This window comes from Protopterus annectens, chromosome 5.part1, assembly GCF_019279795.1.
Source record: "Protopterus annectens isolate FY-2018-M chromosome 5.part1, PAN1.0, whole genome shotgun sequence".
Taxonomy (NCBI): domain Eukaryota; kingdom Metazoa; phylum Chordata; order Ceratodontiformes; family Protopteridae; genus Protopterus; species Protopterus annectens.
In genome coordinates, this window is record NC_056736.1 from 120,635,344 (window position 1) to 120,662,674 (window position 27,331).

The window sequence follows — 27,331 nt, forward strand, 5'->3', positions numbered from 1 at the left end:
ATGATATCTGATGCTGGCATGTGTGTCAGTACACTACATATGACCTATTTGGCAACAATATCACATGGCCATTGGTAGGGGACACATACCACATATGGGTTGCAGAAATCCAGATATTCTCTAGACATTTGTACAGATGAGTGGAATGGCCTGTACAATAGTTTAACATGCCTCATGTGAGGCAGATGCCATTAACACACTATATAAAGTAATGCCATTGGGAGGTGATAAACGGGCATGGATGGTGCACACATCAAAATGGTATAACCCTCACAGGATATGATGCTTACCCAAAACACACACACAGGTGCCAGTATTGAGATTAGAACCCCTACCTATCTAGTTATTTCTACTATAGTGTTACACAGTTACCAGATGCACCACAGAGCTTATATGAATTCACCTTGTCCCAAGGTACATCTAAGGTGAATTACATCTGCAGGCCTTGTAAAGTAGGGTGCTGGGAAGTGTACAAGGTGGTACACACATCAAAATGGTATAACCCACACAGGATATGATTCTCAACCCAAACACACACAGTTGCCGGTATTGAGATTAGAATGCCTATCTATCTATTATTTTTACTATAGTGTTACACAGTCATCAGATGCACCAGGGAGCTTATATGAATTCATCTTATCCCAAGCTACTTCTAAGGTGAATTACATCAGCAGGCCTTGTAGAGCAGGATAATGGAAAGTGCACAGAGTGGTACACAACTCAAAATCATATAACCCACACATGATATGATTCACACACACACACACACACACACACACACTTGCCAGTATTGAGATTAGAACACATTTCTATCTAGTGACTTGTACTACAGTGTTACTCAGTTCTTGCACATGCTACAGAGCTTACTGGGCTGACAACTGGCCAAAGGTGCTGATAAGGGGAATGATATCAGCAGGACTGATAAAGTAGGGCACTGGGTGAGAAACTTATCAAAATAGTTCTTCTTACTAACATACACACACACTTATACACCCACAGACACATTTACCAGATCTGAGAGTACAACTGCTGCCTATCTAGTGATTTGTTTTATAGTGTTGCACAGTTATCTCATGCATTATGGAGCTTACGGGGCTGGGTGGGAAACCTATCAAAATACTTCTTACAAACAGTCACACTTATAAACACACATTTGCTGTTTCTGAAAGTAGAACCCCTGCCTATCTAATGATTTGTACTATAGTGTTAGACAGTTATCACACATGCTACGGAGCTTACTGGATTGACATCTGGCCAAAGGTGCTGATAAGGGGAATGACATCAGCAGGACTGATAAAGTGGGGCACTTATCAAAATACTTCTTCTTACAGACATATATACTTATGCACCCACACCCACATTTGCCAGATCTGAGAGTAGAACACCTGTCTATCTAGTGATTTGTACTATAGTGCTACACAGTTATCGCATGTGCTATGGAGCTTATTGGGCTGACAATTGGCCAAATGTGCTGATAAGGGGAATAACATCAGCAGGACTGATAAAGTGGGGCACTGGCAAGTGTTATGGGTGGGAATTGCCTAAAACTGTTTCTCCTACATAAAACAAACACACACTCCCTCACTCTCGCACACACATAGTTGCCAGTATTGAGATTAGAACCCCTACTTATATAGTTATTTGTACTATAGTGTTACGCAGTTATCACACGTGCTACAGAGATTATAGGAGCGATAGGTGTCCAATGGTACTTCTAAGGTGAATGACAGCAGTAGATCTTATGATTTAAGGCAATATGAAGTGTACTGAGTGTGAACAGTCTCCTAATACTTAGACCTACAGATACACATACACACACACACACACACACACACACACACACACACACTCAGGTGATGTGATATTATAAACCCAACCTCAGTACTATTACACAATTACACAATGGGGCTCACCTCTTATGCTGGCATGTGCAACTGTTTACATCTGCTATACCACTGTCCACAGCAGGACATCACTGTATGCCATTCAGGGTATTCATGTGTGTGACTCACTCTGTCTGTGTCCCCTTGTATCTCTCTCTCTATCACTGTCTCTCACTTCCCCACATCTATGTGTGTGTATGCTTGAAATATGTTATCTGTTGCCCATATATAAGTCTGTGTATCTTATGCAGTAAATGCAGATATATCACATATGGGCCACCTTCAGCTAGCTGAGGGTACTCCTGTCTCGTGTGTGTGTAGAGATAGTTAAGGTGTACATAGCTGTCTGTATGCACAGATATATATATATATATATATATATATATATATATATATATATATATATGTGTGTGTGTATATATATATATATATATATATATATATATATATATATATATATATATATATATATATACAGTACTGTCATATAGTCCAATGTGGGTTCCAACATGTCCTGTGATTCTCTAAGTGTAGGAGCATGCCCAGTGTGACCTCCTAAAGTTAGAGTGGCACTCCATTCCAGAGATAGGTGTACTCCAGTCCAGGGTTTTGTGTGCTACAGTCATACCTCTCAGGAGTACACAGGACTTTCCTCAGGGTACTGGGTTTGTTTAGCAGACATTTTCTGACATATCTATAGTCTGACACTGCAATGTATTGTGTCATTACCTAGTGCCAGACATCCTGAGATCATCACAGTGCTTTACCAGAGAAATACTAGTTGTATGATGCATAGACCAATATTATGAGGGCAGCTATGTACATTCTTGCCCAACAAGGCCACTTGTGAGTTGTGGCTACAGCCAGTTGAGTGATGATGTGCTGTGTAAACAGTCCAGCAACTTGGTGATATACTGGCTGGGGATCTCCGGCTTGTGTGATATCTTTCTACTCTGAGATGTCATATCCTTGTATGGCCATACCTCTCACCTGTACATTTTTTGGCAGGTTGTCCAGGTGTTTGGCTAGAGGTTTCATCCTGTCTACGTAAACTTGTGTTTTTATGGCAAGTTAGTTACATATAATTGAAGAGTGGTGTTAAAAATAATGACAGACATTACTGTTTCAGACTACATAACCTTCAGACAAGTCCCACTACTGCAAGCCCCTCACCTTACCAACTTTCTCAGTATGTAAGGGCGATATTTACAACACATGCCTATCATTGTGCCTTTGTTCCACTTTTATTTCTGCCCGTGTCCAAACGTCTTGCTGTCAGAGGTTGGAAGTTATAGGTGAGGGTTTAGAGTGCATTCTACTGTGAAGGCATTTCCATTATATGTAAAAGCAAACATAAGAAAAAAGGATTATTGAAAATAATCACTGGCAACAGTACCAAAAAGCACTTATATTCAGAAAAGCCTTAGCATCTCAACTACACATCCTTCAAGATGTCCATTATATGTGTAGTATATTCCACATAGCACTGTGACTTCCAGGTATGTCAGTATCAGAGCAGTGGGTGACACTGACATGCATAACAGTTGGCACTGCAATTATCTGCACATGGCTATGTCAAAGATGCCACTGTACCTAGGGCACTACAAGATGACTGCCAGGAGAACATGCTGGCCAGATCCTGATACTATTAACCACACATAGCTCATTGACCCCTGCATATTGTGGACAGGCAACATGTTTTCATGTGTAATGGTACAGCCCTCCCAATGTGTGCTATGCTGCTATTTCCCTGCCAACATACATGTTACTTCATTTCTGTTGGTATATGCAGGGGCACACCTGTCAGCTGCACACATTTGCACAGACTGTGCTGATATTTGCTTTACATTTTGGTTCCATTTACCATAATATGTTGCCCTATTCTGGGGACTAGAGGCATATCAGTAAAGAGCACAGGTCAGATTGTAATGGCATACATTTGAGTTTCCGACCTCTTACCTTTCATAGCCTTACTGCAACTGCGAGCCCTACTGTACTACCACTATGTGAGTCTGTAGAGGGTTACTTCAACATTGCCACCATTTGTGTACCTTTATCAGACATTTCTCTCTGGTTTTCTACAGCTGATTTGCTGTGAGGGTGTGAGGGGTCAGTATGGGACCACCGACCCCCACCCTGACATCCATTTCTGTGACCTATAACCCCCAGTTAGTTGTCCCCACACATGTACTGCAGTGGGATTTGCCACCTTGGGTACTACTGAATAGTGTGGGGAGGCCAGTTTTGGCCAGACATTTTCTGTGTCCCACATAGCTCTCAGTTGTCTGCTGCTATCCCAGTAGGCCACCCCTTTCCTTGCATGCATGCAGCATTACCATAGATATGCTAGGAAAACATATTAATCCATTCATTTATTGTTAAGAAGACTGACTTACCTTGTGCCTGCAGCAGTTATGAGGGCAGAGCTTGAGGGCCACCTATGTTGGGTGCACACAGTACACTGCCTATACATGGTAAGTTACAGTTAATGTGATGTGTGTGTAATCCATTTTACTGTGTGTGTGAGTCAGAGAGAGGCGTCAATCCCTGGGCTCCCTACAGTGTCAATGTGTGTGCTATGCATTGCTTTTTTGCCAAGGCCTGAGCATATTAGGCACACCTCCATCTGCCTACAGGAGCAGGCTCAAGGGCCTCCTCCTTTGAGTCCCCCTGTGCCTGTGGGGACCTTGGCAATGGTGGTCGGCTGTGTTGCCCTTTCCTGGGCTGTTCCTGCTACAGCTATTTCTGCAGGATCATATTGTGCAGCATGGCACATACTACGAACATGTGTGAACATGTAGCTGGAGAGTACTGCAAGGGTCCACCAAATATATCAAAGCAGTGGAACCGTAACTTGAGCATCTCAAATACATGCTCTATAATGATCCTGGTTTGTGCATGTGCCTCATTATGGCATTCTTGTGTGGGTGTGTGTGCATTTCCAGTGGGTGTCATCATCCACGGCTCCAGTACATAGCCAGCATCCCCCACCAGATGGCCATATGGGATGCCCCCATTGGCAAATGCCTGGTACAGCTGTGATGAATGCCAGATGTGGGAGTCTTGATAGCTTTCAGGGCTGTCAGTACACACATTCATGATAATGCCCTGGGCATTGCATATGGCCTGGCAGTTGATGGAGGAGAATCCCTTGCAGTTTATGTAGACCCTATCCTGTTCACCGGGTGGTGCTTTGATGTGGATGTGCATGCAGTGTATCACACCCAGTACCACCGGGTATTCTGCTACATGGTGGAAGAGATGCATGTTGCTAGTCATCTCCTTACGGGTGTTGGGGAAGCAAATGTGCTCACCGGCATGTGGTAGCATGGCATCCAAGAACAGGTGGAGTAGCCTGGATGCAGATACCTGTGAGACCACATGATGTCCCCAGTAGGTCTTTGGAAAGTACCTGTAGCTAGAATTTTTAAGGCTACACATACCTTGGTATCCACTGGGATGGGTTCCCCTCTATTGTTTCTAGGTCTGAGTTGAGGCTGGCACAGCTCAGTGATTTGCTGAAATATGTCTCTGTCCACCCTGTAGTACTCTACTTTCTCCAGATCATGTAAACCCTGGTAATTTACCCTGGGTCTGAACACTCTTCTCTTCCTCCTCCATCTGTGGCAGTTGCCAGCATTATCCTCCTCACCACCCTCGGCCTCTTGCACATACTGATGGATCAAAATAATGGCAGCCCCTAACATTTTTCCAGTTAAAATTCCCCCACATGTGTGCATGAATGGTACAGAGTTTGTGGGAAAAAACAGACTGTAAGGTGTTTGCATAGTTTATACTGTTGTGTTGCAGATGATAGCTATGTAATTTGTTCTTGATTACTTTTATTCTGCTATTTTCTTTTTTTTCCCTTCCCATTTTTGCCCTTTTTAGGCCCCAAGGCACGCTGCGCAAATTTGGTGTCCAAATGTAAACAGTCCTGCTATTTCCGGGTTTTTTTTTAGACCAGGTGCCCACCACGCAAACCCATTTAGCTAATGTAAACACAAAGAAATGGCCCTCCCTGGACATGAACACACTCTTCATTTCATGGAATAAGTCAGTACAGTCTCAGACACAATCCCTTGCTTAGCTGTGCTTAGCTAAGCTTATCTGGGTGCCATAGAGCTCCAATGTGTTTACACCATACATGACACATGCCCTTTATATGTCTGTTGCTCATCCTGCTTACGCGATCGTGTTACAGCACCTACATGGTTATTTTTCTGATTCAGTAAATTTCCCCTCATTTGCATACCCCACTGCCTTAGTCCATAGTTACTGCACTACCACAGAGCCTTTCCCGTTAACAACCACTGTTCCCTGGTATTGTTTTGATTCTGCATGCCATAGACTATATTGGAAAAATGCAAATTTCCCTTAAATTGAGTTTTCACATTTTTTTTTTATTTTTGGCATTTGTACACCGCTGCCCTATGCTTAAACCGCTGAGATTGACCAAAAAAAATAATACCCATTATTTTTATAAATATTAAACACTTTTTCATGCCAATGGCCATATATTTGGCCACTGGCACACCTAAAGATTATAATACATGGTTTTATTTGAGCTGTCATACCTCCATTTTAATTTTTGCAGAAATGTAGTTGGCTATTAGCTGAATACATTTCTGCAACTAATACAATTCTTGCACGGATGCCTGCCTGCATGCTGAATCACTAATTCACCTTATTTGCATGGTTTTCACCAGCAAAGGAGGTAATTAGCATTATACAGTGGTGTCCATGCAGGAATAGTGTAGGCAGGTTCGTGCATGTCAAAACAGAAGGTTTACTGGATCGCTCAACAGCCATATTCCATGCAGGAGTGACTACACTGTTCCTGCAAGGAAAAATGAGCTTATTGAATCTAGGGGAATGATTTACCTGTAAAGGCATACAAAGTGAATGACACAGATGCTACAGAAAAAAACAATAAAGAAAAAAAATAACTGGCAAAGACATTTTAGCATTAGAGTATCAGGACATGTATAGGGTATACTGAATGAAATGGTTGAAGCTGTGGGGAAGGAGTGGGAAACAGACAATACAGGTGAATAGCGGTTGGAGAAGATACTAGATTGTCATAGCAGATATGAAATTATAGAAGACAGCAGAAAAAAATCTGAGGAAGGAAGTAATAAAGAAATAGCAGATTAAATTAAATGAACTCAGGAGCAGTTTAAATAAGTGTAGACTAGTACCGTGTATGTGTGTGTGTGTGTGTGTGTGTGTGTGTGTGTATGTATATATATATATTTCAGTGAAAATCAGTAATATAAAATAGGGTAAATATTTACAACAAGAATGTCTCTGTATCATATTAAGTGGAGGGCTTACAGTTTTGTCTATGGACTTTGCTGGTGAAGCTGGAACAGAGTTTAAAACATGTACAGGGCTGGAGTAAAGGCAGGATAAAGTCTAAAGATTTTCTTAATCTAGATTTAAATTCATGGAGATTAGATATGGACCTTAGGGCAAGTGGGACTGAGTTCTACGATCTGGAAATACAGTATATGTATAGGGCATTTCCTGCAGATCTCTCAAGTTTGTAGGTGGAGAGAAGTTTTTTTTTTAATTATGAGTGCAAAGGTTCATTGGAATTGGAATTGTGGAGATTTTTGTTTGGTACTGAACATTTTGAAGGTTTAGATATGTCGTTAGTCTCAAGTAGCCAATATCATTGCTTTAGGACAGAGTAGTATCAGGTTTTATTGTTAGCAGCACATTGTGTGAATTTGTTGTAACATTTTTCTAGTGTAGTTCTTATTGTAGCCTGAAAATTAGTGATGCATTGTGCCTCAATAGCCAGGGCTGTTTTTATAATATCAGTAAGAAAGGTTTTAGCTCAGTATGTTATTCCTAGCATCTGCTGAATTTTCTTTTTTAAAATTGTGTTTTGAATGTTTAGATTAAAATGAAGATGGTCCTTTATTAAAAATCTCTAATAATTTATTGTACGGAACCACATCTATTAGTGTATTATTGAAGGAGATAATATTAAATTTGTTTTTGTCTTGCATGTGAGATTTAGCTAAGAAAAGATGTAACATTTTTTGGGGGGAGTTTACCATTACTTGTGCATTGTGTACCCAATATTCGATGCATGTTCAAGCTTTTTGTGTATTTTGTTGAAGATGACTTAGGCTGTCTGCAGGGAAAGTATTTAATATTATAAAATGGATGACTTGCACGTTGATGAATATTGAACTCTCAGGTATCATTTGCCTGAAATTCAACCTGTCCAGAGGAAAGAAACTTAATTTATCTTACTTTTAAATCTGATATCATATTAGTTAATACCCGTTATTTGCTTGTATAAATCATCACACAAGGCAAAACTCAGAGTAATAGTCTGCAATATACATCTTCAAGATTTATAATATCTCGTGAGACATTTCAAACATTTGAATGTTTGATGAAAATGAAAACAAAAAACCTAAAGGATCCTAGTTGAACCCAGGAATAGCTGTGACTACATCTGTGAAGAAAAATAGATGTGACTAGGTCTATGAAGAAAAATAGATCAAGAAAATATAGTCCCAACCATAAAGAAGGGAAAAGTGCTATTTCAGGGTTATACAAGCAGTGATATGACCTTAGAAGACATTTCTAGCATCTTTAAGTAGCTTCTTGATTCAATGTCATCCCAATATTCACACTACAACAAGAAATCTCTGTAATATGAAACGTCCTGAAGAGGGTGTTTTTGTCAAACTATGTTGATCAGGACATTTATATTATTGTGGGATTAAGGAAAGATAATACATTCTCTGTTACCTAAAATGTCCTATAGAGGACACTTGGGCTGAATGTATAGTTCTCCTCATTGTACTAAGGATGTTTGTATTTTAATCTTTTGGCATTAGGTTTTTCTGTTGCAAGTAATGTCCTATAGAAGACATTTTGGTCATTTGTTTACATTCCTAAGGACCTGTACTGATTGGCTAGACAGAGGGACAGAGCTGGGAAAGATGTGCAGCAGGTAAGGGTGATAAAGGATAGTGAGGGAAACATACTCACAAGTGAGGAGAGTGTGTTGAGTAGATGGAAAGAGTACTTTGAAGGGCTGATGAATGAAGAGAATGAGAGAGAGAGAAGGTTGGATGATGTGGGGATAGTGAATCAGGAAGTGAAACAGATTAGCAAGGGGGAAGTAAGGACAGCTATGAAGAGGATGAAGAATGGAAAGGCTTTTGGCCCAGATGACATACCAGTGGAAACATGGAAGTGCTTAGAAGAAATGGCAGTGGAATTTTTAACCAGATTGTTTAATGAAATTTTGGAAAGTCATAGGATGCCTGAGGAGTGGAAAAAAAGTGTTTTGGTACCTATCTTTAAGAATAAGGGTGATGTGCAGAGCTGCAGTAACTACAGAGGGATAAAACTGATCAGTCACAGCTTGAAGTTATGGGAAAGAGTAGTGGAAGCTAGGTTAAGAAAGGAGGTGATGGTTAATGAGCAGCAGTAAGGTTTCATGCCAGGAAAGAGCACTACAGAAGCAATGTTTGCTCTGAGAGTATTGTTGGAGAAATACAGAGAAGGTCAGAAGGAGTTGCATTGTGTCTTTGTGGACTTAGAGAAAGCATATGAGACAGAGTGCCTAGAGAGGAGTTGTAGTATTGTATGAGGAAGTCGGGAGTGGCAGAGAAGTATGTAAGAGTGATACAGGATATGTATGAGGGTAGTGTGACATTGGTGAGGACTGCGGTGGGAGTGACAGATACGTTTAAGGTGGAGGTGGGATTAAATCAAGAATCATCTCTGAGCCCTTTCTTATTTGCAGTGGTGATGGACAGGTTGACAGATGAGATCAAACAGGAGGCCCCGTTGCCTATGAAGTTTGCAGATGACATTGTGATATGTAGTGAGAGTAGGGACCAGTTTGAGGAGACCCTGGAGAGGTGGAGATATGCTTTAGAGAGGAGAGGAATGAAAGTCAGCAGGGCTAAAACAGAATATATGTGTGTAAATGAGAGGGCGAGTAGAGGAATGGTGAGGATGCAAGGAGTAGAGTTGGTAAAGGTGGATGAGTTTAAGTACTTGGGATCAACAGTTCAGAGTAATGGTGAGTGTGGAAGAGAGGTGAAGAAGAGAGTACAGGCAGGGTGGAATGGGTGGAGAAGAGTGTCAGGAGTGATTTGTGAAAGACTGGTACCAGTTAGAGTGAAAGGGAAGGTCTACAAGAGGGTAGTAAGACCAGCTATGTTATATGGGTTGGAGACGCTGGCATTGACAAAAAGGCAGGAGTCAGAGCTGGATGTGGCAGAGTTAAAGATGTTAAGATTTGCACTGGGTGTGACTAGGATGGACAGGATTAGGAATCAGTATATTAGAGGGTCAGCTCAGGTTGGACAGTTTGGAGACAAAGCAAGAGATGTGAGATTGCATTAGTTTGGACATGTGCTAAGGAGGGATACTGGGTATATTGGGAAAAGGATGCTAAGGATGGAGCTGTCAGGTAAGAGGAAAAGAGGAAGGCCAAAGATAAGGTTTATGGATGTGGTGAGAGAGGACATGCAGGTGGTTGGTGTGAAAGAGCATGATGCAAAGGACAGGAAGAAATGGAAACAGATGATCCACTTTGGTGACCCCTAACGGGAACAGCCAAAAGATGATGATGAGCAAATGATCTTCTTCTTGTTGCTTATCTTGGTTAGGGGGGGTCACCATAGTGGAATAATGGTCTGCAGAATCATTGGCAGTGGAGTTGTATGGTGTTGATTTGCCAGTCTGGTACCCAACCTTCCACAGAAGGCACACACATGCACATACTCACACCTGGGGCCAATTTAGAGTGTCAAATCCACTTATCACATGTCTTTGGGATGTGGTAGGAAACTGGAGTACCTGGAGCAAACCCACATGACTGCAGGGAGGACATGCAGACTCCACGCAGAAGGCACCCTAGCTGAGAATTGAATCAGAGAACCTCTTGATGTGAGGCAGCAAAATTAACTGCTGCACCATCATGGCCAACCACATTCCTTAGTGAATGATGAGCCATAAAATCAGAAATTCTACAAAGTGTCAAATTCCATTTTGTCTTTTTCAAAAGGTCCATTTACATTTTGCCTTTAATATAATGTGTTGGCATTAAGTTTCCTTAGATTTAGGATGCTGTTGTTTGATGTGGACATTTTCAATCCTGGGTATTTGCAGGCTTGGAGTCTCAGTTGCCATTCTAGTTCTTTTTTTCTTCAATTTTTCATTGATGGATCCATCAAATTTTGTGGGACTGATACTGTCAATGATGTGAAACTTAAAAACACTGTGTCTCGATTTATTGTTTCCATGTTTCACTAGTGCATTGTTGGTGAGTTTTTACATATGTCTGGATGTGCCTGCCAATCTTGGTTTTAAGTCTGTTAACTGTTTTGCCAATGTAAAAAAGCTTTGCATTTTTGGCATTGAGCTCTTGAGATATTTTTTTTCTGTGGTGCAATTTCCATAGGCCAAGATTATATACATTTTTTAGGGGTTGGGGCATCTGAATCCTGTTTTCTGCTCATGAATTGGTAGTAGTCACAGTAAGGCAGTCCATAAGGGAATGTGCCATGGCATTAGTTCAAGACAGTGGTTGCCCTCTTGTTTTCAACAAAATCTTAAAAGTTTTGTTTCTTCTCATGGTAAAAGTTGGAGTGGGTGGCATGATCTTATTAATATTGTCTTTGCTGCTGATGGTCCAGTTAACATTGATGGTCTTAAATAGTTTTTTGTTATCAGTTGAGTAAATTGTGGTCATGCTGATCTGGTGTTCATTGTTGCTTTAGTGCCTTGCAATCTTTCAGAGGTCTGGGTCCTTGCAGATATGGTCCTGTGGTTTTGGAAAGTTGGGGTCCATGGTTTTGCTTAGAATTACGGGGTTAATTATTCCTCTGATCAACTTTAGGGAATAACCTCTTGCAAGAAAGTTCCTTTCCAGCTCAGTTAGGTTATTTGTAAAGTCCCTTTGTTCCTTTGACACCCTGGCAATCCTTAGACCTTAGGCTCTAATAGCATTTTTTTGCACTTGAAAGGATGCATACTATTACAATGCAGTAAGAGATTCACCCTGGTGGGTTTTCTGTACAAATTATTATTAAGTTGCTTTCCAGGAAATTGGCCATCTGTCTGCTGTGGCTTGTGGTGAATTTAAAGAAAGTGGTTGAATAGTTGATTTGGTTTATGAAGTCTTGAAGTTCTGATTCATTCCCATTCCAAAGGATTAATATATCATCTATAAAGTGGAGGTAGAAACTGATGTGGTGGGAACATGACGAGCCATATACATGCTCCCTTTCCCACTTTCTTAGGGCCATGTTAGCAAGACTCAGGGCCATAGCAGCTCTCATAGCAATCCCTCTGGTTTGTCGGTAGTAGTTTTCATTGAATTTGAAATAGCTATTCTCCATGAGTAGCTTTAGAAGCTTACTGAGGTTTTCTGTCTCAACAGGTGTTGTTGTCCAGTGGTTGATGAAAAATTTGACTGCTGTTCTAATACAGTAGTCATGTAGGAGCACTGTTTCCAGGGATTCTACATTAGGGATGACTAAGATGGGGTTATCGTCCATTGGGATGTCTTTGCTTTTCCTTAGGAAATCGTTGGTGCCCAGAATGAATGATGAGTACTTCTTCACCAAGGGTTTAATCTGATCTTCTAGGTAAATTGAAATTGGTTCAGTGATGCTTCATCCACTAGCTATGACCCATCTATAGAGAGGATCTTTGATGTTTTTGTAGGGTTTAGAGATCCCCAAAAAGTTAGGGAGTCGTGGGTGATCAACCACTAAAAATGCAAACATGTTATTGCTTATTAATCCTTTGTCATTCATTTCTATGAGCTGGTTTTGATGTTTTCATATGTGTTGGAGAGTGTGCCTGTATTGATGGAGTCATAGAAGTCAGGGTTGTTCAGCTTCAAAGGAATTTTACTGTTGTTTGCTGTGGTGTCCATGACAAGGATCCCCCTCCTTTATCTGCATTCATAATATGATATGTGGGGTCTTTGCTTAGGTTTCTTAATGCTGTCTGTTTATCCAGTTTTAGTTTGTAAAATCTCTTCTTAATTGGTTTCTGTAGTAATTTCTTAATATCGGCTTTGCATTTGTTTTCAAAGCCTGTTATTGTGGGGTGAGGAGCTGAGCAAAAGTTGCTTATTTATTTCCCTCTGTCTTGGATCATAGTGCTTAATTCATTTTTTGATTCTCAATTGTGAAAAACTAATTTCAGGTTAAGTTTCCTTGTAAATCATTTTAAGTCTATTAAGATGCTGATTAGGTTGCGTAATTGATGAGGAATGAATGCGAGGCCTTTTTCAAGTACTTTCTTTTTGGCATCCTTTAAGGGTTTTCTGGTGTGGTTCCACACTTTGATAGATGTGGTTGGACCTGTTCCTTCTTTCCTGTTTGTTGTGGGACTTTGATAGTGGTTTCTAAAGGTGCTTTAGGTCCCTTTACCCCTGCCAGGTTTGATCCAGGTGATGGTAGATACCTCCTAGTGATCAGTCCAGTCTATGTTATCAATCATCCCTGGAACGGAATGGTTGTGGGGTCGATGTGGGGTCTTTTCTTTTATTGTCTGAATCATTGGGTTGCTGTAGTTGGGGTCCAGTCTTGCGCAGTCATGGTATGGATGAAAATCCTTAAAATCCTGGGGGGTGCTGTTGAATCCAGGTTTGCTTGGGTGCGGTGCTTTTGTAGTTTTTTGTGTAAGGTGTGGGTTCTTTGAGCATATGGTAGAGCACCAGGTCTACTGTTGATACATCTGTCTGGTGATTGGGTGGTGCTTTTTCATGGTTCCATCAGTGTTTCTGATGATTTGTTGGTGTAGGTCTTGTTTTGTTAAAGTGTCTCTTTAATTTGGCTAATTTCTTTTCTTTTAGTTTAATGTCAAAGTTGTTAGTCTTTTCTATAAGGGTGCGGAACTTTTCATCCTTGTTATTGATTCTGATGCAAGATTTCTCATTTTTTGGTTAGTTCATATTTATATTTGTTTTGTTGTTTTCTGTTGTGGGACAGGAGGATGCTGACCACATTAAGTCCAGTTTCATTAAGGGTCTGGTTCCAGTTTTCAATTAGATCACTGTTGACTTCTCTCCTGTTGAGCTTCTTATTAATTCTTAATCATTTGGATAAAATCCATCTGTCGAGGCAGGTATGTAAATAGAATTCTTCACATTGTAGGCTTTTTATGTACAGCAGGGTTCTTTCTGATTAGTTCAAGAGTTGTTCCTGTTTCAGTATTTTTGTGCTCTCCATTCTGTTGTTAAAGTGGTCCAGGTCAGCTGTCAAGCATGGTGGTGTAAGGACTTTGACAAAGAATGAGGATTCCATTTGTGTGTTCACAGGTCTGTGGTAATGCCCCAAATCTACTGGAGTGTATAACGGGTAGAACAATATCTGAAAACAAAAAACATATAGGATCTTACGTGAATCCAGGCACAGCAGAATCAGCTCACTGACTGCTTTGTGGCAGAATACGTGAAGACAAATATGGCAAGAATGCACAGTCTGAACTGTAAAGAAGGGAAAGTCACCAATGCATATGAAAACATCAAGAACCAACTCATAGAAATGAACAATGAAGGACTGATAAGCAATAACTTGTTTGAATTTCTAGAAGTCGAGCACCAATGACTCCCCAATTTTTTTGGATCCCTAAACCCCACAAAAAATGAAAGAACCTCCCTGCAGGCCACCATAGCTTGTGGAGGGAGGATCACTGAACCAATTTTAATTTACCTAGAAGTTCAGATAAACCGGTTGGCCGAGAAGAACTCAGCCTTTGTTCCTGACACCAATGATTTTCTAAGGAAAATCAAAGACATCCAGGTGGACAATAACTCCATCTTAGTTACCATTGACATAGAATCTCTGTAGGTAGTGCTTCTACATGACCATTGTATTGGATCAGTAGTAGAATCTTACATCAACCACTGGACAGCACTACCTGGTGAGACCAAGACGGCCAGCAGGTTTCTAAAGCTATTCCTGCAGAACAACTACTTCAAATTTAATGAAAACTACTACTGACAAACTAGATGGATTGCTTTAGGAGCCGTTGTGGCCCAAAATGTCCCCAAGTCTTAACAACATGGCCCTTGGAAAGTGGGAAAGGGAGCATGTATATTTCCATTCTATCACATTAGCTGCTATCTCCGCTTTATAGATGTTATCCTTTGAAACAGGAACAAATTAGAACTTCAAGACTTCATAAACCACCTCAACCATTCAATCACTTTCCATAAATTTATCACAAACCACAGCAGATAGAAGGTCAATTTCCTGGACTTACAAATTAGCAAGACCACTATGGGACAGCAACTTACTAATAGGTTGTACAGAAAACCCACCAGGTGAACCTCTTACTACATTGTGATAGCATGCATCCTTTCAAGTGCAAAAAGAAAATTATTAAATCCCTAAGTCTAAGGATTGTAAAAAATACATACCAATTAACTCAAAACCAAAAAACTCCAAAAACTGAATGGAATAGCAGACTGAAACACTCCACAGGACAAAAATACTTTAGACACGATCAAGTTTATTGGTGCTCTCTTCCTGGTACCTGGGCCAAACGGCCTTCAAACAGGAATATTTGTTCACACCAAAACCACACTTTAAATACATTCAAATAGTAATTGGTGATTACTAAATGACTCAATTAATTAATTTAAATGGTTCTAAAAAACAAAATTAAAGTGACAGTGCTTCTTATTCAAACAAAGGTGCCTGTGGAAAATGCATTAGTCCATTGTCACAAAAACACAATTGAAAATACAATATGTATATGAATTCCTACATATAAATTATATGCCCCCGCTTATGCTATCCAGTTTTTGGAGTTTTTCAGGGTCTAAAGATTGTCAGGGGCTTTACAAATAACCTAACTGATCTAGAAAGGGACTTTCATTCAAGAGACTATTCCTTAAAGTTGATCAGAGGAATCCTTAACCCTATCATCCTAAGCAAAACCATGGATCCCAACTTTCCAAAACTGCAGGACCATATCTATGAGAATGCTGACCTCCGAAGAACTGCAAGACACCGAAGCAACAATGAGCACCAGATCAGCATGACCATGACTTACTCAACTGATTACAAAGACCTGGTTAGGATCGTCATCACAAAAATAATGATATTAATAAGATCCTACCACCCACCCTGACTTTTACCATGAGAAGAAACAAATACATTGTGATTTTTTGAAAACAGGAGAGCAACCATTGACTCAAACTTACCCCATGGGACCTACCCTTGTGGATAGCCTTACTGCAACTACTGCCAATTCATGAGTAAAACTACAGGATTCAAATGCCCCAACACCAAAAGAATTTATGTAAGCTGGGCCTATGGAAACTGCACCACAGAAAAAGTTGTCTACAGAGTCTCAATGCCAAAAATGAAAAGCTTTTTATGTTGAAAAACATTAACAAACTTAAAATAAAGATTGCTAGGCACCTCACAGGCATATGCCATAACTCACCCAACAGTACACTAGTGAAACATGGAAACAATAAACTGACACATGATATATTTAAGTTTCACATCATTGACAACATCAAACCCAAAGCATTTGATGGATCCATCACCTGAGAATCCAGTCTGCAAATGCCCTGGATTGAATACATTCACATCAACCAACAGCATCCTACATCTAAGGAAACTTAGTGACAAAATGGAATTGGACATTTTGAAAAAAACAAAATGGAATTTGACACTTTGTAGAATGCCTTACTTTTATGGCTGATCATTCCCTAAGGAATGTAAAAATATACAAATATCTTTATTAGGATGAGAAGATCTACACAATTTACCGAAATGCCCTCTATAGAACATTGCATGCAACAGGACAATCTAATACCAAAAGATTAAAAAACAAACATCTTTATTAGGATGAAGACAACTACAAAGTTAGCTCAAACCCCCTCTATAGGATATTTTAGGTAAGAGAGAATTTATTGTCTTTCCTTAAGCTCACAATAAGACAATGATTTGTTGTCATAGTGTCACTAATGGTATGACCCTGAACCAAACAGCTACTTAAAGATGCTACAGTTGGGACTCTGCTCCAAATGGTATGGAAGTAATCTCATTACACACTATATATATATATATATAAAATTACACACTATATAATCATAAATGGTGTGTTTTAACCTGAATGAAAAAAAAGTTATCAAACAAAGGCATCAGTAAGCGATCCTGTGTTATTCATGATTTAAAAAATAGTATTTTACCTTTCTAAAATAATACCATTATATTATAGAACCAAATATTTAAGTTATGATGTTTATACATATCTGATACCCAATTCATGAGATTAAACAGATATTTTTTTATCTTTATGCATCATTGTACATTAAAAATATTGTGTGTGTGGGAAGATGAAATATGTTTTTCTGATATATATATATATATATATATATATATATATATATATATATACATATATAAAACTTATCAAGTTTAATTTTTAATCTTTTGATTTACAGTCAAATGTTTTATTTGTACATAATATTTAATTTATAATGGCCATGTATGGATAAGCAACTAATCATTGTTCACATTTATAGTCCTTTGTTGCAATACAGTAAATAGATTTAACTGCAACTCCCTTTAATAAATGTTAAATAATACTTCAAATCACATCACTCTTGATTTTCATTGTACAGATATTCATACGATGTACACAGACTTAAACAGCAACTTTTAGTTATTTGAACCTCTCTAAGGAAATTGGTTAACTGCTCTTCCACCTGACCCCTCCCAGTTTCCAGCCCTTTATCTAGCCAGGCACAAAGCTATCTAGCACTCTTTCATTTATCTATCTATCTATCTATCTATCTATCTATCTATCTATCTATCTATCTATCTATTTGTTAACCGGGTTAGTCTGACTAGGCAAAAGCCTCTTTTCAGGGGAGGCCTGAGGAGAAAAGCTCCAGTAGTAAAAAGGCCAATAAATATCATGGTAAAATAATTACAGAGAACTAAGATTTTAAATAAATTGCCTAACAGTTAACAATAAGGTCAATTATTACAGGTGAGTAATAATGTATATTGAAAAAACTAAGTGTACACAGTGCAAATATGTGAAAAGTAATAAAAAGCTTATTGAGAATGTACAATATTTAAGGCATAATAGGGTGCAACCACTTACAAGCAAAGATAGGATGATAGATGAAGGAAGAATAAATGAGAGAAGAGGTCTCCAGCTAGGAAAAAAATAAATAAAATGGAGAGATATAGAGAAGTTATAGTGTAGAATATAGAGAGGACAAGATTCCAGGTAGGAAGGAGATGTAAAGGAAGGGCAGGCAAAACACTAAGGTAGTAGAAGCTAAGAGGACAACATACTGATTAGTAGTGATATTTTGTTTTATAGAAGAAGGCAGGAATTAAGTTGTGTCATTAGAAAAGCATGACCATGATTTATGGAGGTTATCTTTTAGTGCTATTTTAAAGGTGCTCTAACTTTACCATCTGGAACCTAGAGAGAGGAAGAATCTGAACAGAAGAGGCATCAGTAACGTCTAGACTCAGGAAGAAGATTGACAGTGAAGACCCCAGACTGGAGTGCCATAAAACTATGCTACGGGGCCAAGAGCATCCCACTCTCACTGCAACTACCCCACAACAACCAAGTATGGATACTGTAGCCACTGGGCCTGCATATGACAACATTTCTATAATCTGCAGTACAATGAAAATTGTTGCTCCAGGGCACCATGCCACATTGCCATATTCTTTACACCATAGGCACAGTTAAGAGCTAAGATTCTTACGTTTATTAAAAGTTTTTGTATGCGCTGCAGTTCACCACTTAGTGGATTATTATTCCATGGGCACAGAAAGCCTACACAAAACATTCTGAGGTCTCCAACTTTAGTTACTTTTTACTTTTCCTCCTCCTTGTCCACATCCATGAGCTCAGAAAAAAGTGAGCTCCTTGTACACATCCATGGGTTCTGTAAAAAGTGAGCACTGTGACTTGTTTTCCACTGTATGCGATTTCTCTGCATGCATGTATTGTTCAAAAATGGGAATCACCGAGTGTAGCTTTAAGTGACTCCCCTACATATAAAAAGATCTGTCTTCATCAAGAGGAAGACAAAGAATAGAGACTGACCACATTAATCAGGTATATGAGACTCTCATAAGCAGGGACTGTAGTATTTTTGTTATACAAGAGAATATTAGCCTTTCATTATATGTCAGGAGATTAAGAGCCCCGTGAAAGTAGGCACAGCCTCTCTTATTACATGTGATAGACTGGAAAAAGTTCAGAATAGGAAAAATAGAATCATAGGATGTTGCTAGGCTATTGGCCCTGAGGCCCTTACAAGGCTAGCCAAGAATTTAGTCCATGTTTCAACACATCAGAACCCTATGCCACTGTCCAGCAGGGATATAGGTGGAATCCCACGGGTGTATTTTCTGTTCCCCATCCCGTTATCCAGGTTGCGCTTAAAAAGGTTTAATGAGGTACTCTGCTTTACATGGAGAGGGAGTCTATTCCACAAAAGGGGGAGTCTCTGGGACACAAATCTGTTCCACCGACAAGTCCTATTGATGTCACAGACAAGGTTGAGGTCTCGTGTGTGGGTTACTCAAGTGGAGCTTGACTTGCAGATATGCAGCAGTCCCATCAGGGCGGGGTCTGAGATTGCTTTGTATGCCAGACAGAGGTCACCTATGAGGAGTCTGTAGGAGATTGACTAGAGGGACAGGGCTTTTAGCCTATCTGTTAGGTAGATGTTTAAGGCCCTGGATTCTCCAGGTGAGGAATCCCTGTGGTCTGTCCAGCTGCTGCATGTGCTTTGTGAGGTACTTGCCAAAAGGGGGATGATATGACCACCTTGTCCCTGGATGAGATACCCTTATTAATGAGGTGGGCCATGTAGAAAGCTTTCTGTACAACAAAGGCAATATGGGGGCAAAAAGTCAGTTTGCTATCAACCTGGGTTCCCAAGTCCCTTACAACTGACTGTGTGCTTAGTGCCTTATTATAAATGTGATAATTTGCGAGGACATCATTCTCCCCAAAAGGGATGATAATGCATTTTTTGACATTCAGTTTGAGGATATGTTTCTGGCACCAGTCATTTCTTTGGGAGAGACCCTCTTGGAGGGTGTCCACATTACTAGGTGAATTGAAGACAGCACCCAGCTTGCAGTCATCTGCAGACTTGGTCAGTTATTGCCCACTAGAGTTGGCCTGCACCTCTGAGAGGTATATCCCAAACAGCAGGGGCCCCAAGACCGATCCCTGGAGTACACCACTCGTTACGGGTCTACTACTTGAGGTGGCTTCCCCTATTTTGGCTAGGTAGGTTCGATCAGTGAGCCAGCTTGCTATCCATCTGGTAACATATGGGTTGATGCCTAGTTGAGAGAGTTTATCTATTATACCTGACTAGGGAATTGTATCGAAGGCCTTGGCCAGGTCAAGCTAGGTGGTGTGCACCATCTTCCCCTCATCTATGGCCTTGGTGACTGTCTCAAGGAAGTCAACCAAATTTAACAGGCATGACCTCCCCTTGACAAAACCAAACTGTGTGGGATCAAGTGTTTGGAGGTTGCCAATGTCCTTGTTAATGAGGTCCATGATAATCCACTCCATGTCCTTGCAGATCAGGCTAGTTAGGCTGATGGGTCTATAATTTCCTGGTTCGGTGGATGTTCCAACTTTGTGCAAAGGGATGACAGTAGTTGCCCTCCACTCGGCTGGCATGAAGCCGATACTCAGGCTTTGGTTGAACAGGGTGCCTAATGGTGCTGCACGTTCCTTCCTAAGTTCATGTAGGATCCAGCCTGGGATGTTATCGGGTCCCATGGAGGCTGTATTTTTTGTCTTTGAGAGGACAGAGATAACTTGCTCCCTAGAGATAAGGGGAGGAGGGCAGGTACTGGGGATGTCCTGTTTTACTGATGGGGAGGGCATGAAGTGAAGTAAGTTTTCACTGAACCTGTCTGCCAGCAGGTTGGCTATATCTACAGGGTTTGTGTATGTGGCGTCCTTGACCATCAGTTCTGTGCAGATCTGTTGCTTCCCTTGAGATGTATGTGAAGAAAACCTTATATTATCTTTAGTAGATGCGGCCAGTTTGGACTCAAAGTTTGCTTTGGAGGATTTCACTAGTGCTTTTATTTGCTTGTTTAGGCTAAGGAGAGATTGCTTCCAAATAGACACCTGCTCCTTCTTGGTCCTGGATAGCAATTTTTTTTCCTTTTATTATAGAGTTTATTTATTGTAGATGTCCACCAGACAGGTTTACTCTTCCTTGAGGAGGATGATTTCATCCTGTCTGGTATTCCTGATTCTATGCAGCTATATAAATGCTCATATAGTACTTTGGTGTAAGTTTGGACATATGTGCCAGTTCCTGTGGAGGACGGGGGGCTGTGAAGCTGTTTATACCTTCTCTCAGGAGGATATAATCAGCTTTGGAGAAGTTTTTTTTGTTTGATCCTAACTAGGGGGACATCAGGGGAGATGGCGACTTTAAAAGTGACTGCTTTGTGGCAGATCCTACCAGGGATGATGACACTGTAGGGATGCTGCAGTGGTTACTCATGTTGGTTAATACCAAGTCCAAGATACTTTTACCTCGTGTGGGGGTGTTAACAAACTTGTACAAGGCATTTGCATTGACAAAATTAAGGAATCTCTGGGCATTTGTGTTTTGGCATGAGTATTTCTTCCACTCTATGGTTGGATAGTTAAAGTAGCCCAGGTTCAGGGTAAAGGGTTGAATCTTGATAAATTCTAAGAGGTCCAAATAGGTGGAGTGGGCATCTTGAGTCAGAGTTGGAGGCCTGTGGTGAGCTATGGTTAGAATAAGGGTTCTGTCAATTGTTAACTGCAACTGGACTATTTCCTGTGCATCATACTGTTTGACCAGCCTAGAGGTTTGTATGTCTTTTATGTATATTGCAACTCCACCTACTTTTGTTTTGCTGCCCATGGCTTGAGGTCTGCATGAATGATGGGAAGAGCAACCTGTTATGGCTGGGTTGCTCTCTGCAGCTTTGAACCAGGTTTCTATGACTGCACAAATGTCAGCTTCTTCCAGGGTCAAGAATGCTTGCAATGAGTGCAGTTTCATGTTTAGACTCCTAGCATTTAGCAGTATGATCTTTAATTTACATTTAGATGAAATTTTTATGTTGGTAGTTTTGACCTCATGGCATTGCCTGAAAAAGGAAATATGGGGGAGGCAAGAGCCTTTGCCAGGAGTCTGAAGCCCAAGGGAAACAGATGCAGGCCATCTCTGACAAAGCACCGTGGCTTGTCAATCATGTCATCACAGGCTGACAGGTAAAGGATCCCCTTTGAATGACACCAGAAACTCAGCCAGTTGTTAAAGTCAATCATTTTCTGTTTGTATTGGGGCATCAATCTGGGTGATGGTAGAATGCTTAAGGCTAGGGACATGCCTGCCTGGGACATATACTCAGTGAGCTCAATCATGTCTCTCTTCATATAGTCCAGAGAGGTACTTCTCAAGTCATTCATCCAACATGGACTATGACAGACTCATAACAGTACCTGTTGAGAGACTTGAGTGCATTGGTGATATGTCGGATTTTGGCATCTGACAAACAACTAACTGTGACTTTCTCCTTATCCAGCCTGGTGAGCGGCACATCTCTGTATCTCACAATGGAGTATCCTATGACTAGTATGTTGGGTTTATGTTTAGGCCTTAGTAGTTGTGAGACACAGGTGTGTGGACTATGCGTGGTGTGTGTTGTGTGTTGTGTGCAGTGGAGTGTGGGTGCATTTATGCTTTGGAGGTCTCTTTTGTTTGGGTATGCTTTTGTTGAGGGCCTCCACATATGTGGGAGTGTGTTGTGTAGGTGTGGGTGGTGTTTGAGGTGTGGTGTTCATGTTGCCAACCTTTTCAGTGCCAGATATGCTGGTTTGTGGGGGAAAGTGCAATGACACTAGGTGCTTGATGTATTTGCATATCTCACAAATTGTGTTCCTAGGTGGTAATAGTAGAGGGTTTTCCATGTACATAAGGTAGTTGCTACACTGTCTCAGGATGCCCATATCAACTAGACTGGTAGGAGAAAATGTAGGAAATTGTCCATCCGTATTTGTCAGAAACTGAAAGAGCTAAGAGGGTTAAGGGAGGAAGGTCTATGAGAAGTACTACTAGCTAATAACACAAGTGCTACTAAGGGAAAACTTGTAGCTGGAATACGTCAAAAAGCATTAAAAATCATGCCACTGATGCTCTGGATGCCACAGACCTGCATCTAGACTATGCTACTCAATTTTAAGGTTAAGAACTCAGTAAGAAAAAACTCACAATGAAGCATAGATTAATCACTTATAGTCAAAAGAATATAACTCGCAGTATGAAAAAATACAGTTAAACAGCAACAAAATGCAGTAAAATGCAAACAGTAATGAATTGCAGTAGATAGCAATGAAGTATAGTTAATCAGTAGATTGCTTTGAAACAGTAGCTCACAAATCACAACAGTAACAGACAGCACAAAGTAGCAATTCAGTAGAATACTGTCATCAATTTAGTGAGGTTACCAACAAGCAGTAATAAATACGGCAAATTAAATGCAGTTGAACTCCTAAGCAGAAGCAGCAAAATAAAGTAGAAAGAGGTACATTACTATTTTCTTTTGTTTTTTTTAGTAGAAAGTGAAGAGACAGAAGATAATGAGATAATTCAAGGTTCAGAAGTTATAAAGGGTGGGCCTTTACTAAGTTCTCACTATAAATAGTAGAATAAGCTGATGTAATGTGACTGGGGGGAGTGTACAGTATCAACTTTATACTAGACGTGGGCAACTCAAGGCCACCAAGACTTAAGACCACCACAACAGCTGGGTGGGTAGGTGGGACAAAAAAAACAATTGCACAAATTACACAGATATACAGTAAAACAGAAGTGCAGAAAACAGTTGAAAATAAGCATTTATCCTTTTCCAGTATCACAGAACAGCAAATGCCTGAAGGCCTCTCACTGCAGCTTTGAACAGCTTGAGCAAATAAGTAAAACTTGTTTAAAACACTGGCTATTAAAAGCAAAGAAACAGAAACCAACCCAATTATCCAATCAAAAACAACAGTGTTGCAGGAATGAAGCTTTCATTCTTGTCTTCAAGGAATATGAACCCCAATGATGCAGAAACAGCCTCTCATTTTACACGTGTTACAAAACAGACTAATAAAGTTGATAGCCTCATAAAGGCAGGCATTATCAATGATCAAAGTGTAAACCACTCTGTTAGATGGACCTGATGAAGCTGAGGTGAAAGTGTTTTCTTAAATATCGTTCCATAGTTCTAGATCATAGTGTGTTGTCATGTTTTGTTTGTTAGAAGTTAAAAATAAAAATAAAAATAGAAAATTTTAACTAAGAATGGGGTTCCACAGGCTGCTGAGCTGATAAACCATCACAGGTCTTTCAGGAATATTCAAAAATGGGGCTAACCTCTAAGCTTTGGGACTGTTTCCTTGTTTTTCCATTTCCCTGATTTTCCTCCAATCAGCTGTCATGGATCCTTCCACCATTGTCTGTAACTGCCTTTTTAAATAACTGACCTGTTGAATGTAATGTATTAGAACAAGAACACTCATCCATCTACCTGCTTAACTGAATAAACTACTGGAAACTCCAACAATGTGTCTTCATTCCTCCCACAGAAAGGGTATCAGAGACAGAGTTTCCTAGATCTACTAGTTAAAGTGATTTTATCTGGACTAATCCTTTATGCTCTCTTTCTGGTTAGTCACCCTCTGGGTCACAAGTTGGATACCAGACTTCATTTGCGCCCTCTGGATTAAGGTGGGAAGTGAATAAGCCAGGATCATCAAACGTATTACAACACAATACAATAAGCAACAAACATAGACCAAATACAAATCATCTTATCACTACTGAAAATAAGATTTATTAAAATGAACATCCAAAGATTTATTAAATGCATCTAAAGACTGACTGTCTTTAATGTATGATGGTAATTTATTCCAAAAGATAACAGCCATTTCTATAAACCAACTGGCAGATCTCCCATTATTTGAGAGAATTCTTATTTGTCTAACTTTGCCAATTATATTTCTCTTATTAGTTAAGTCTAAGGCTTTCCCAAAGACATAAATTCATTGCTGCTTTAAAACCTTGAATTAGATCCCCTCCATCTTGTAAATATTTTATTAAAAAATGTAGTTTCTATAACTTTTCCAGGTAACATAACACATCTATTCATTTTATTAATACAGTGAATTTCTGTGTATGTTCTCTAAGCCTTGTTGATGTCAGGTGCCCCCTAACGGGAAGCAATTAAATCTATAAATATACAAGGTTATACCTCAAACAAAAAAGCAAATACATCAAAAAGCTTTTAAGCATTGAAAAGGAGAAAAGAGGTATAGCCAAATGAAGTCAGGGGGTTGGAGGGAGGGTAACCAGGACTGCAACAGTGAATACACTCAAACAGCTACATTTATGGTAAGTGTACACAACTGTACTAGGTTCTTCGTGTTTCACTTTTTCAGTCATTACATTTGGGTAGATTCCCAAAGCTAAGGATGGGAGGAGGAATTTAGATAGCATTAGGACCAGCTATAAGGCCCTGCAAAACTTCAGTGGCAAAGCCAGCTCTGGACTTAGAGAAAACTGGCAAATGGTAATGCTTGGTGAAAGTATGTACAGAACTCCAGGTAGCATATTCTAGGATGTCCCTTGTAGGTTTGCCTCAGAGAAAGGCTGTAGAGGTAGAGGCAGAGGCAGCCCTGGTTGAGTGGGATCTGATCCCCTGTGGGATAGGTTTTTTCCATGGTGCTTATAGCAGAAGTGAATGTAATGGCCTATCCATTTGGAGATGGTTCACTTTGAAATAGCCTTCCCCTCTGTCCCTGCAGCAAATGCCACCAGCAGTTGTTCAGATTTCGTTTGAGGTTTAGATCTGTCCAAGTAGAATCTATGTTGCCTGTGCACATCTAAGGAGTGCAGTATCCATTTCCCTTTGTTCTGTGGATTAGGAAAGAAGGTAGGCAAATGAATGGACTGATTAAAGGCCCCACTGGATACCACCTTTGGCATGAAAGAGGGATTGGTCCTGAGGGACACCCTGTCTGCATGAAAGATGATAAAAGGCTCCACTGCCATAAGGGCCTGTAATTCAGATACCCTTCTTGCTGAAGTGATGGCTAAAAGGGAAGCTGTTTTCCAAGAAAGGAATTTTAAATCTGCAGTAGCAGCTGGCTCGAAAGGAGGAAGGGTGAGCTTATCCAATACAAAGTTAAGGTCCCAGGCTGGAGTTGGAGCTCTCCTGGGTGGTCTTAATTTTTTGGTCTCTCTGAGGAACTGCTTGTGCACTGGAAGAGAGAAGAGGGGAGGTTATGTGTTATAATGAGCTGAAATAGCTGAGGCGTGCATTTTTATTGATGAAAAAGACAGGACCTTGTGAAGTATCTCAGTTAAGTATTGTAAAATCTGAGGTAAATTGGGCAACTGCTGTGCTCATCTCTTGAGATTGGTTCCAGGCACAGCATTTTTTTCTATTTTTCAGCATAAGATACTAGGCCGCCTTGCCTCTAAAATGACATCCATCACTGGTTTACTGAGGGATGGTAAAGGAGAGCTTAGGTAATTAGCCAGGCTGCTAGGTTCAGTGTTTGAAGCTGAGGGTGCAGAATCTGGTGATCCTGCTGAGACAGCAGGGTAGGAGTCTGAAGCAGGTGCCATGGGGCCAACAGTGACACACTGCACAGGAGGGGGTACCAGTGTTGGCGTGGTCAGGCTGGTGCAATCAAAATCATCCTTGGTTTGTCTTGTTTGATCTTTAGTAGTACTTTGGAGAGCAGAGGCAGAGGAGGAAAGGCATAAACTGATAGGTTTTTCCACATGAAGGACAGAGCATCCACTTTCCAAGCTTGTCTGTGGGGAGTCCTTGCACAAAATTTTTCCAATTGATAGTTCTGGGGAGAGGCAAACAGGTCTATATCTGGGCTCCCCCATTTGCTTGTCAACATGTTGAAAATCCTTGGTTCCAGTTTCCACTCGTTTGGGTCCATGAGGATTCTGCTTAGTCCATCTGCCAGTGTATTTAGTTTTCTTGGCAGGAATTGAGCTTGTAGATGTACTTGGTAGCTCAAGGCTGTGTTCAAACAATGCCATGGTTAGTCTGCAGAGGGGATAAAATGTGTACCGTCCTGCTTGTTTATGTACCACATAACAGTGGTGTTGTCCGTCTTTACCATTAATTGTCCTGGAAGAATGTGGTCCTTGAAGGCTGTCAGAGCATTCTGTACAGCTAACATTTCTTTATGATTGATGTGAAGGTGCATTTGAATTGGGTTCCATTTGCCCTGAATGCACTTCCCTGCCAGGTGCACCCCCCCCATGCATAGTCTGATGCGTCTGTTGTTAGGGTTTGAGTGGCAGGGGGTAGTGTGAATGGTATTCCCTTGTTTTGGTGGAAGGTCTCTGC